This window comes from Carcharodon carcharias, chromosome 14, assembly GCF_017639515.1.
Source record: "Carcharodon carcharias isolate sCarCar2 chromosome 14, sCarCar2.pri, whole genome shotgun sequence".
Lineage (NCBI taxonomy): Eukaryota > Metazoa > Chordata > Chondrichthyes > Lamniformes > Lamnidae > Carcharodon > Carcharodon carcharias.
In genome coordinates, this window is record NC_054480.1 from 26886986 (window position 1) to 26899749 (window position 12764).

Genomic DNA, 12764 nt, shown 5'->3' on the forward strand with positions numbered 1-12764 from the left:
TCAATGCCACACAAATATATTGGACTACCACCTAAATCCATCATTACAAGCCATGAAGCAGGCCTATGTCAGCCTACAGCAGAACCTAAATAATATCCAGACTTGGGCTGGGGCATGGCAGGTAACATTTACAGCACGTAAGTGTTGCATAACAGTTAACTCAAACAAAGGAAAGCCCAACCATCTTCCCATGACCTCCAATTACAACACAATTACAGAGTTCTGCATAAACATCTTGGGAGGGTTTGTGGGGGAAGGGGGTGCCACTATTGGCCAGAAGCTTAATTGGATCAGACACATCAACACCATGGTCAAAGAGAAGGGCAGAGGCTCAGAACTGTACAATCACTACCTCAACTACTGATCCCTCAAAGCCTCTCCACCATCTACACAGATCAAGAAATGCAACAGTGTGTTGGAATGTTTATCACTCACTCAGATGGGAGAACCCTTATTTTGAAACTGTGGCCACTAGATCTTGATTCTCTCAAGAGAGGAAAAAGAGAAAAGATCCTATCAGCATTTACCCTGTCACGCCCCCTCAATTTGCCAACCTGTAAATGGCCCATTTATCCGAACACACTTTTCTCTTCGTTAGGCAATCCTCTGTCCGTGGTAACATGTCAAACCCAACACCATGAGCTCTTAAATAGTGCAGTAGCCTTTTATGTGGCGCTTTATCGAATGCCTTATGGAAATTCAAATATACCGCATTTACTGGTTTATCCACCTAGCTTATTACATCCTCAAAGAACTCTTAAAAAAAATTGTCAAATATAATTTCTCTTTCACAAAATCATATTGACTGCCTGATTATATTATGATTTTCTAAATGCCCTGCTAACAATGAATTCTAGCATTTTCCCGATGACAAATGTTAAACTGTGTTCAAAATTCTCCTTTTTGTCTCCCTCCTAGCTCGAATAGAAGTGTTACATTTGCCATTTTGCAAACTGCTGGGGCCTTCTAAAATCTAGGGAGTTTTGAAAGATTATAACCAATGTATCTACTATCGCAGCAGCCACTTCCTTTAAGACTCAAGGATACAAGCCATCAGGTCCAGGGGCCTTGTCAGCCTCTAGTCCCATTAATTTTCCAAGTACATTTGCTCAATGATCATCACTGTTTTAAGTTCCTCCGCCTCTTTTGCTCCCTGCTTTTCTACTATTCTTAGGATGCTTTTTGTGTACTGTGAAGACATATTCAAAATACTCATTCAAAATCTCTGCCATTCCCTTGTTTCCCATTATAATCTCCAGTCTTACCCTCTAAGCGACAAACACTTACTTTTGCTATTATTTTCCTATGTATATGCTTGTAGAAGCTTTCACTGTCTGTCTTATATTCCTTGCTAGTTTTCTCTCATACTCCAATTTCTTCCTCTTCTTTTGTTATCCTTTGCTGGTTTCTAAAATTTTCCCAACATTCTGGCCTAACACTAACCTTTGCAGCATAGTACATGTTTTCTTTCATTTGATACCATCCTTGACTTCCTTAGTTCACCACGGATAGTGTATCCTTCTTGCAGCGTCTTTCTTCCTCAATGGTATATCTTTGTTGACCGTTATAAAATATATCCTTAATTGTCTACCACTGCCTCTTTACCATCTTACCTTTAAACCTATTTTCCCATTCCACTTTGGCCAACTGTCACAAACTCAAAAGCAATTACAATGGTGTAAGACACTAGTTTTAGACATGTTATGATCACTCTTATCTAGGGGATCCTTTACTATGAGGTCATTAATTAATACTCTCTCATTAGACGTTAACAGTCTAAAATAGTCTGTTTTGTGGTTGTTTCTAGAATATTCCTGGTAAATGAATCACAAAAAGCTAGTATGTAGGTACTGTAAGTGAAAAGGAAGAGAAATGGAATGTTGGGATTTATTGCAAGGGAACTGAAATTTTATTGCAACTGTACAGGGCATTGGCGAGAGCACACCTGGAATACTGCATACAGTTTTAGTCTCCTTATTTGAAAAAAGATATAATTACATTAGAAGCAAAACAGAAGGTTCACTCAACTCATTCCTGCGTGGAATGGCTTATCATAAGAAGAAAGGTTGAACAGGTTGGGCCTATACCCATTGGAGTTTAGAAAAACGAGGGGTGATCTTATTGAAACCCCGAGGGAACTTGGCAGGGTGGATACCAGGGGATGTTTCCACTTGTAGGGGAGACTAAGACTAGAGGATACAATCAAGAATAAGAAGTCTCCCTTTTAAGACAGAGATGAGACATTTTTTCTCTGAGGGTCATTAGTATGTGGAATTCTCTTCCCCAAAGTGCAGTGAAGGCTGAGTCATTGAATATATTCAAGGCAGAGTGAGACAGATTTTTGTTAGACAAGGGAGTCAAAGCTTATGTAGGGCAGACTGTAAGGTGGAGTTCAGACCACCGCCAGATCAGCCATGATCTTACTGAATGGCGGAGCAGGCTTGAGGGGCCGAATGGTATTATCATAATATATATATGTCATATGATACATATTAATATCATATTTATATTATATAAATATATATGTCATATTTCATAACTTTCAACCAAGATATACCAATGGTGTTACGAATGGTATTGTCACTGGACTACTAATCCAGAGATCCAGGGTAATTCTCTGGAAACCAGGTTCAAATCCCACCATAGCAGATGGTGAAAATTTGAATTAAATAAAAATCTGGAATTAAAAGTCTGATGATGACCATGAAACCATTGTCGATTGTTATAAAAAACATCTATTGATCTATCCCCTAGCCTAGTATCCCAGTTAACTTCAGCATGCTCAGCTTTCATGCCCACATGGTTGCCCTTATTTAAGTTTAACATACTAATCTTAGACCCACTCTTCTGCCTTTCAAATTGGATGTCAAATTCAATCACATTGTGTTCACAGCTACCTAGAGGTGCCTTCACTGAGGTCAATAATTAATCCTGTTACAATACACAATACCAAATCTGCTCTCAGGTTGGTTCCAGAACGTGCTGCTCTTAGAAACTCTCTCCAAAGCATTCTATGAACTCCTCATCCAGGCTACGACTGCCAATCTGATTTTTCTAGTTTGTGTGTAGATTAAAATCACCCATCCCTTTATCACAAGCACCTAATATTTCTTGTATATTTTGTCCTAAATTGTGGTTACTGTTAGGGGACCTGCAAACCACTCCCGCTTGTGACTTCTTTCTCCTATTACTCAACGCCAAGCAAACTGATTCTGCATCCTGATCTCCTGAACAAAGGTCATCTCTAACTATTGCACCAATGCCATCCTTGATTAACAGTGCCATCTCCTCCACCTTTACCTAGCTTCCCGTTCTTCTTAAATGTCATGTACCCATCAATTTTCAGGACCCAATCCTTGTCATCCTGCAGCGACGTCTCTACAATGGCTATCAGATATTTATTTACTTCAATATGTGCTATCAATTCATTTACTTCATTTTGAACACTATGCGCATTCAGATACAGAGGCTTTAGTTTTGTCTTTTTGTTATCTTTGTAACATCTAGTCTTGACTATTGGCGTATTGTTAGGTTTTATCTCTCTGCCCCTCCCTCCTATTCTATGACCCTCATTTCCCATATTATTATTATTATGGTCCCTTGCCTTGAATCTACTCCTTGATTTGCCATATCTACCCAAGCATAATCCCTCACCCACCTGCTAGTCCCCCACCACACTGTTTAGTTTCTCTAGTTATGCGATTCGCAAGAACACTCATCCCAGCACAGTCCAGGTGCAGACCATCCCAACGGTACAGCCCCCACTTTCCTCAGTACTGATGCCAGTGTCCCAAAAACAGGAACCCATCTCTCCCACACCAGTTTCTGAGCCATGCATTCATCTCTCTAACCTTATTTCCCCTATGCCAAAACACATGTGGTGCAGGTAATAATCCAGATTATCTTTGAGGTTTTGCTTAATTAATTTGATACCTAGCTTCTCATACTGACTACTCAGAACCTCCTTCCTTATCCTGCTTAAGACGTTGGAACCTACAAGGACCTCAGCAGCTGGATCCTTCCCCTCCCACTATAAGTTCCTCTCCAGCCCTGAGCAGATGTCTTGAGCCCTGGCACTGGGCAGGCAACACAGCCTTCTGGGCTCTCGCTCTCTGTAGAGAAGAGTGTCAATCCCCTCACTCTACTGTTTCCTACTACCCCTACATTCCTGTTTGCTTCCCCAATTTGAATGGTTTCCTGCACCATGGTGCCAAGGCCAGCCAGCTCATCCACCTTGCAGACCTCACTTTTGTCCACACAGATTGTGAGCACCTCAAACCTGTTTGATAACTGCAAAGTCTGAGGCTCCTCCACTACTGCCTGCTCGGTCCCATTACCTGCCTCACTCTCAGTCACATCCTCCTGTCCCTTACTGCTGACTAAAACAGATGACCCTATTCTAATAGGCGTGACCATCTCCTGGAACAAAGTTTCCAGATATTTCTCACCCTCCCTTATGTTCTGCAGCATCTGCAGTTCGGCTTCCAGATCAATGAGCCTGATCCAGAATTCCTCTAGCTGCTTACACTTTCAGCAGGTGTTTGTCCTGGATCGCCTTGGCTTTCAAAAATTCCCACAATCAACATAACATCTGTCTCACCATTGTCACTTACGTTATTTAGTTAACTTAATTGCTCACTTAATTAACTTAGAATAATTCCTACTTATATCACAGCTCTTTGCACCATGCACCGAATTCCCACTTGAACCTAATTCACTACTCACTCAGTCTCCATCTCACTCTGGCATAGTCACCCATCTCCTCACATGCCCCTTACAGATCGTTAGGTTTGAAAAGCCTTTCTCTTTCATGATCCTTCCGATGAGCCACTAGCTAGTTTAGCTTCCTGCTAAATTAATCAACACCACTTGAGCCAACTGCTTTCAGGTGATTGACAGACAGCTCCAGGCAATTCTCTACTTAACAAGCAAACCTAACGTACTTGAAGGTTAGTACTATGTCAGATCTTGATTCTTAATCTATAGTTGAAACCTGAAAAGGACTTACCAGAACTTACCATGTGATCGAAATTCACTACTCACTCAGTCTCCATCTCATTCTGGCGTTGTTGTCTGCCTCCTCCCTTACTGATCTTTTTTAAAATTCCACCTGTGGGATTTAAACCCAAGTCTCCCAATTACTAATCCAATAACATTACTACCATGCTGTCGTCTCCCCTCAATCCCCTCATCCGGGAGCTTGTGCCAAAATTGGGAAAGCTGTCTCTCAGATTAGTCAAGCAACAGCCTGACACTGTCTGTAATGCATGATTCCGTGAGTATGTCGATGTCACAGACACCACCATTACTATCCCTGGGAATGTCCTGTCCCACTAGCAGGACAGATCCAACAGAGGTGACGGCACAGTGGTATCCAGCAGGAGGGAACATTGCAGCAGGCTAAGGATGGACATGAGAACAATATGGTGAGTTGAAATGGCAAGTGACAGGAAGGTAGCATCTACAAGATGCACTGTAGGAACTCACTAAGCCTCCTTAGAAAGCACCTTCCAAACCCACAACCACTACCATCTAGAAGGACAAGGGCAGCAGACACATGGGAACACCACCATCTGGAAGTTCCCTTCCAAACCCTCATCACCCTGACTTGGAAATATATTGCCATTCCTTCACTATCGCTGGGTCAAAATCCCAGAACTCCCTCCCTAACAACATTGTGGGTATACCTACACCACATGGACTGCAGTGGTTTAAGGCGGCAGGGAAATTAGAGATGGACAATAAATGCTGGTCTAGCCAACGATGCCTACATCCTATCAACGAATGAAGAAAAAATGGTATGATCCTGCTCCTAAATCCTATATTATGATCCTACTATTCTACGAAACTGTCCCAAATACACAATACAAACTCATCCTCCAGGCTATCTTTGTCACTTTGATTTGTCCAATCTAAGATGATTAATATCTCCCATGAATATTACAGTAGCTTTCTTACAAGCCCCATTCTTTCTGGATTTATACCCTGTCCTACAATGTGGCTGTCAGAGGCCTTATAAACCACCCCCATTAGTGACTTCTCTCCTTTGCTATTTCTTATCTCCAAGCTGATTCTATATTTTGATCCTCCAAATCAAGATCATTTCTCACTACTGTATTGATCTCAACCTTTATAAACAGATTTACTCCACCTTCTTCACCTTTTTTCCTGTCTTTCTTATCCTTGAATTTAATTCCAGCCATGGTCACTTTGCAAACATGCCCCTATAATGGACATTATATCATACTAATTTATTTCTATTTGTGCTATCATGTGCTAGCATACAAATACTGCATGCATTCAGGTGAAGAGCCTGTAATTCTGTCTTTTTATCATTTTTCCATACTCTGCAGGAAGAAATTGTCTAATGGTGAATCCAAGGTTTACTGCAAACATTTAACTATTTTTAGCTTTTAAAAAAAATTATCTTTTCATTGAGTGCATGCATAAAGAAAAAAAAGTTGGGTGCCTCCTATGCTCTTTCATTTCCCAAATGAAAGGAGGGCATTTGGTGTAACCCTGGGACAGGTGTCAGGTTTGTCTCAAGGAGGCAGGTCTCTGTGCTATTTGTTTGCCAGTGACCCCTCATCCCACTCCTTCATCTTCCTAGCACAGATTGGAGGTCTTCACAGTGAACTTGTGCTCTTCCAAACGACTTGGAGCAGTGCACCGTCAGGGAGGAGGAGACCATCACCTCCGCTTACCTGGGCTTTTGTCTGCAGAAGCAAGGCAATCTGCTGACTGACGGCAGTTTCCTGAGAATATTAGGTACAATGTTGGAAATGGACTTGTGCAGACAGCAGGAATGGTTGGGGATGGTAATCAACTGCTCCAGCCTGCAGACCTAAATTCACCAACCACAGGCCCCACGAGATCCCTGTGCCTCCAGGTTCATTTTGCCAGACAAGGAACAGAACAATGTTCACCCTCAGGGGGAGTCTCTATACTCAGAGGACTCTGGTCCCTGCCACCCCTAATTAGTGCAAAGGAGCTAGATGGGGCCTGCGATGCTGGACAGTTCCAGAGCCATATCGTGTAAGGCAGGAGACTTCACAGATTTAGTCAAGAAATTCACAGAGTTTACACGTTTTTAAAAAATATTAACTCTTGATATCATAGCATCAGATAATCCACACACCATTTAAAATTCCATTAATGATAGATATATTTTACACTTTATATAAGTGCATGCAGAAATAACAATCACCTGAACTGCAAATTCAAACAAAAGCTTGCATTCATAATGTCTGGAAAGATAAACATTTGAAGGGACTTCACAAATAGAAGATGGCAAGAAAAGGGAGAGAGAAGTGGAGGCTGATCAAAACCTGGCCAAAACAGATGAGAAGTTTTTTTTTTAAAAAGAGATAAGTTGAGCGTACAGACGTTAGGAGGGAGAGTGGAGCCAAGGCCACCAAGGGTCCACCATTGATGAGGTAAAGAAGGGAGATATAAAAATATCCAAATCAGAGGACTGAAGGTTGCTATGGAATGTAATAGAAGACTTGGAGGTCATTGTAGAGATACATGTGGCAAGTCCATGAAGAAATTGAAGAATGACTAGCTTAAAATTGAATATGCTGTGGGACAGAAACTATTGCAGATTCATTAAGGGGAAGGGCAAATGGGACTTAGTGCAGATTGACACAGGCTACTGTATTTTGGGCAAATGCGAGAATCTGGAGGACGGGAGGGCATTAGAATAATTGAGTGCTGAGGTAACAAAGAATGGATGGCAGTTTCAGTGGCAGGGGAGCGGCAATGTTGCAGAGGTAGAAATAGTTGGTTAGGATATGGGATTTAAAAATCAGCTCAGTATCAAACTGAATATCAATGATTCAGGCAATATGTAGCTGGGAGGGGATTGAAATCAGTGCTTGGAGAAATAGGGGTTAATAGGAGACAGCCAGCCCAGACTTGTTAAAGCCAAGCCATGCCCGACTAACCTGATTGAATTCTTTGATGAATTAACGGAAAAGAGGAATGAAGATTGCAATCGATATACATATAAATTTTCAAAAGGCATTTGATAAAGTACCTGGTAACATACTTACTTGTAAAGTAGAACCACTTGGAATTAAAAGAATGGTGGAACTTCAGTACAAAATTGGCTAAGGAATAGGAGCCAGACAGTGGCAGTGAATGGATGTTTATGACCTGGACTTGTATATGGCCTCCTTCTGTGCTGCAAATTTCCTATTCTAAGGGCGTGGAGTTTATAGCTGCCACTTTCAATTTTATTTGGTCCCACAGCACGGCATATTGTGATAGCAGACCACGACAGAGTGTTCCCATAGTCAAACTATTGGCTACAATTCAAAAAGCTGTCTAAGGAGGACATATCGTGAGGGACGTGGTGGGGTGAGCAGGTTAACTAAGGTATTGTTCACCCAACTGTGGAGTGCCCAAAAATTTGCCCTTATATTTCAATGTTTAATTTATTGAGCAACATACAATTCAAATTATCAAGATCATCATTCCAAGTATTATGTGCTTATGCTTGAACAAGGTCAAAAGTCACATTAAGGGAGAGTAATGCTATTAAGCCATTGTTTAAGTTGCATACATGTATTATAACTTGTACATTTTTGTACAGTGCTTGAGCATTAAAAAAGTTAAAATATTAAACCGATACATTGTTTAGGTCAGGAACAGGTATGCAATAAGAAAGTTTGGCAACCACTGATCTATGGGAAGCACCACAGGAACTCACCAACTTCATCAACTGCTTCCCCTCCTGTGGCCTCTAGCACCATGAGCCAGAACAACCTGATTAACACCATGATTAGCAAATTCCTCTCCCAAGTCACACCCTATTTAGACATATTTCACCTTTCTTTCATGGTCACTGGGTCACTTCCCTGGAATTCCCTACCTAACACTATCGTGACAGCATCATTACCTGCAGTTCAAAGGAGGCCCAAGCTATGCATAAATACATTGCCAAATTCACCCACACCCTGCTATCAAAAACATCAAACATGGCTACAAGTGATCACTAGGCTCCCGGCCATCATGGTGTCACGGTCCCAGAAAAGTCACTTCCATCTTAAAAATTACCATTCCACTTGTGCCACAAGTTGTTCATTATCAGTTATCAGCATCCAGACCACAAATGTCATAAACATCACACTGAAAATACCAAGTCACTAGCACTAACATCATGATCTGGACACCACGACTGCTCAAATCAACCCTTCAGCCGCCAGGGCACCAAGTGCCCACTCCACCAGCTGCCTGGCACAACAGCTCAGAACATGAGACCAGAAATTCAGCACTCTTGGTAAATTTTTTTAGAACATTTATGATCAAAGGGAACCCCTCTTCCCCCCCACACACTCCCCTTTCCCCTTACCAATCTCTTTCCCATTCCACATTTAGCCTTCCCCCGCTTCTTCAACCCCCCTTCTTCCCCCTACCTCCAAACCCTATTCCCATGCCCCCGCCCCATCTCCTCCCCAATGCCCCTTTCCTCCATACCCCACCCCTTTCCCCCTCCACCTTACCTCCAAACCCCTCTCCCCACCTCCCCCCTAACTCCTTTCCCCCTTCTGCCTGCTCCCTTCCAATGTCCCTTTCTCTCACCTTCCTCACCCCATTCCACCCCATCCTCCCTCCTCTTTACCCCCTCCAACCACCCCTTTCGCCTGCTCCTCCAACTCACTTTACCCTTTCGCCTCCTACTTACTCCCTTCACTGCCGTTCTCTTAACCCCCGTCTCCCTGCCCTGCCAGTACCCTATCCCCTTATCCATCTCCCCCTCCCCTCCACCCACCATGTCCCCCCCAACCCCATCACCAAACCAATTCCCCAACCACCCCACCCCTCTCCCCATCCCCCACCCCTCTCACCAAACCTTTTTCCCCATTCCCCCCACCACAAACCATTTCCTCATCCCCTCCCACCCCAAACCATTTCCCCTCCCAGGGACCCTGCCCCTCTCCCACCCCTCCAACCTGTTTCATTACTGCTCACCCACACCACACCCCCCACCATTTTCCCCATTTCCGCCCACATTGCCCCACAACCATTTTCCCCACCACTTTCCCCATTTCCCACCCATCTCCCCCTCTCCCCATTTCACCACCCACTCCCCCCTCACCCCATTTAAAACCCCCACACCCCCACTCCACCCACCTCCCCTCCCCCACCACCCCACACCACCCCACCACCCTCCCCCCCCCACCCTCCTCACCCCACCCTCCCCCCCTCCACCCCACCCTCCCCCACCACCCCACCCCCCTCCCCTCCTCCCCACCCCACCCCCCTCCACCCCAACCCCCTCCACCCCACCCCCCTCCCCCCCTCCACCCCACCCTCCCCCTCCCTCCCCTACCCTCCCCCCCACCCCACCCCCTCCCCTCCACCCCACCCCCTCCCCTCCACCCCACCCTCCCCTACCCTCCCCCCCACCCCACCCTCCCCTCCTCCCCACCCCACCCCCTCCCCTCCACCCCACCCCCTCCCCTCCACTCCCCCCCACCCCCTCCCTCCCTTACCCTCCCCTCCACCCCACCCTCCCCCCCACCCCACCCTCCCCCTACCCTCCCCCCACCCCCTCCCTCCCTTACCCTCCCCCCCACCCCACCCTCCCTTACCCTCCCCTCCACCCCACCCTCCCCCCCACCCCACCTTCCCCCTACCCTCCCCCCACCCTCCCCCCCACCCCACCTTCCCCCTACCCTCCCCCCACCCCCTCCCCCTACCCTCCCCCCACCCCCCCTCCACCCCACCCCCTCCCCCCCTCCCCCCCTCCCCCCTCCCCTCCCCCACCCCTCCCCCTCCCCTACCCTCCCCCCACCACTCCCCCTCCCTTCCCCTCCCTCCCCTACCCCTTCCCCTCCCTCCCCTACCCTCCCCTCCCCCACCCCTCCCCCCACCACTCCCCCTCCCTTCCCCTCCCTCCCCTACCCTCCCCTCCCCCACCCCTCCCCGCACCACTCCCCCTCCCTTCCCCTCCCTCCCCTACCCCTTCCCCTCCCTCCCCTACCCTCCCCTCCCCCACCCCTCCCCCCACCACTCCCCCTCCCTTCCCCTCCCTCCCCTACCCCTTCCCCTCCCTCCCCTACCCCTTCCCCTCCCTCCCCTACCCTCCCCCACCACTCCCCCTCCCTTCCCCTCCCTCCCCTGCCCCTTCCCCTCCCTCCCCTACCCTCCCCCACCACTCCCCCTCCCTTCCCTACCCCTTCCCCTCCCCTCCCTCCCCTACCCCTTCCCCTCCCCTCCCTCCCCTACCCCTTCCCCTCCCCTCCCTCTCCTACCCCTTCCCCTCCCCTCCCTCCCCCCACCCTCCCCCACCCTCCCCCCACCCCTCCCCCCACCCCTCCCCCTCCCCCTCCCTCCCCCCACCCCTCCCCCCACCCTCCCCTACCTTCCCCCCACCCCTCCCCCTACCCTCCCCCTCCCTCCCCTACCTTCCCCCCACCCCTCCCCCTACCCTCCCCCTCCCTCCCCCCACCCTCCCCTACCTTCCCCCCACCCCTCCCCCTACCCTCCCCCTCCACCCCTCCCCTACCCTCCCCCCACCCACCCCTCCCCTACCCTCCCCCTACCCTCCCCCCACCCACCCCTCCCCTACCCTCCCCCCACCCACCCCCACCCACCCCTACCCTCCCCCCACCCACCCCACCCACCCCTCCCCTCCCCCCACCCACCCCACCCACCCCTCCCCTACCCTCCCCCCACCCACCCCCACCCACCCCTACCCTCCCCCCACCCACCCCACCCACCCCACCCACCCCTCCCATACCCTCCCCCCATCCACCCCTCCCCTACCCTCCCCCCATCCACCCCTCCCCTACCCTCCCCCCCCACCCCCCTCCCCTCCCCACCCCCATCCCCCTCCCCTCCCCACCCCCATCCCCCTCTCCCTCCCCTCTCCTCTCCTCCCCTCCCCCTCCCCACCCTCCCCACCCCCGTTCTCTGGCCGTTTCCCATGTTGTACTTTGCTTATTGACATTTTGGGGGCAAGGCACAAAGTTGCTGCAGCGCACTTACCACCCAAGAAACGACAGCTTGGCCAAAGTTCCCTCAGCCGCGCCGCAACTGGGGAGAGAAGGCTTTTCTCCAGGTGTGAGTGAGACTGTCCACGGGAACTGCGACCGGTGACTAGGACAACGGTACTGGGGGAGTGGGGGGGTGAATCCGAGCTCAACACAACCTCCTCAAGAGGGACAGGCTGGCACTCAGCACGCATGCGTGAGCGGCGCCAGCACGCACGGTGACGTCATTACGTTAGTTCGGCGTCACACCCCTTTGATGTATCAATCATGGGTAAAAAGCGGAGAGTTCCTTGCCGCAGAAAGTAATGGTCAGCAAGGGGAAATAAAATTAAATCTTACATTGATGTAACACCTTTCAACGACCATCGGACCTCCCCAAAGCGCTTTGCAGCCAATTAAGTACTTTTGAACTGTACTGTAAGGAAATATGTACCCTACTTCCAAACCCTTGCTTCACACTAGTTTATCTTCCATCTCACCAGAAACCTTAGTCAAGCTCACCTCATTCATGACACTCACCTCCTGCTCCCTTGGCCTTATTCATTGCAGACTGGTTAGCACCCAACTTTAAGAAGGAAAGGAACTAAGAAGGAGTTCCCGTTTTAGCCAATATTGTAAATTGTACTTGTATTTTCAGAACTATTGACATCATACCAACTTTTGTTTTATTCATTCACGGGATGTGGGCTTTGCTGGCTGGGCCAGCATTTGTTGCCCATCCCTAGTTGCCCTTGAGAAGGTGGTCATAAGCTGCCTTCTTGA

At 48.0% G+C, this 12764-nt stretch overlaps 1 protein-coding gene across 2 annotated transcripts in view; it reads right to left on the reverse strand.

The window, feature by feature from the left end:
• Window positions 1-12173, reverse strand: part of LOC121287052 (phosphatidate phosphatase LPIN2-like) — a 92359-nt gene extending 80186 nt beyond the window's left edge. For both annotated transcript variants that reach the window (XM_041204511.1, XM_041204510.1), the window contains exon 1: window positions 11998-12173. The gene's annotated coding sequence lies outside the window, so the exon portion shown is untranslated. The remainder of the gene's footprint in view (window positions 1-11997) is intronic.
• Window positions 12174-12764: the final 591 nt, after the last annotated feature.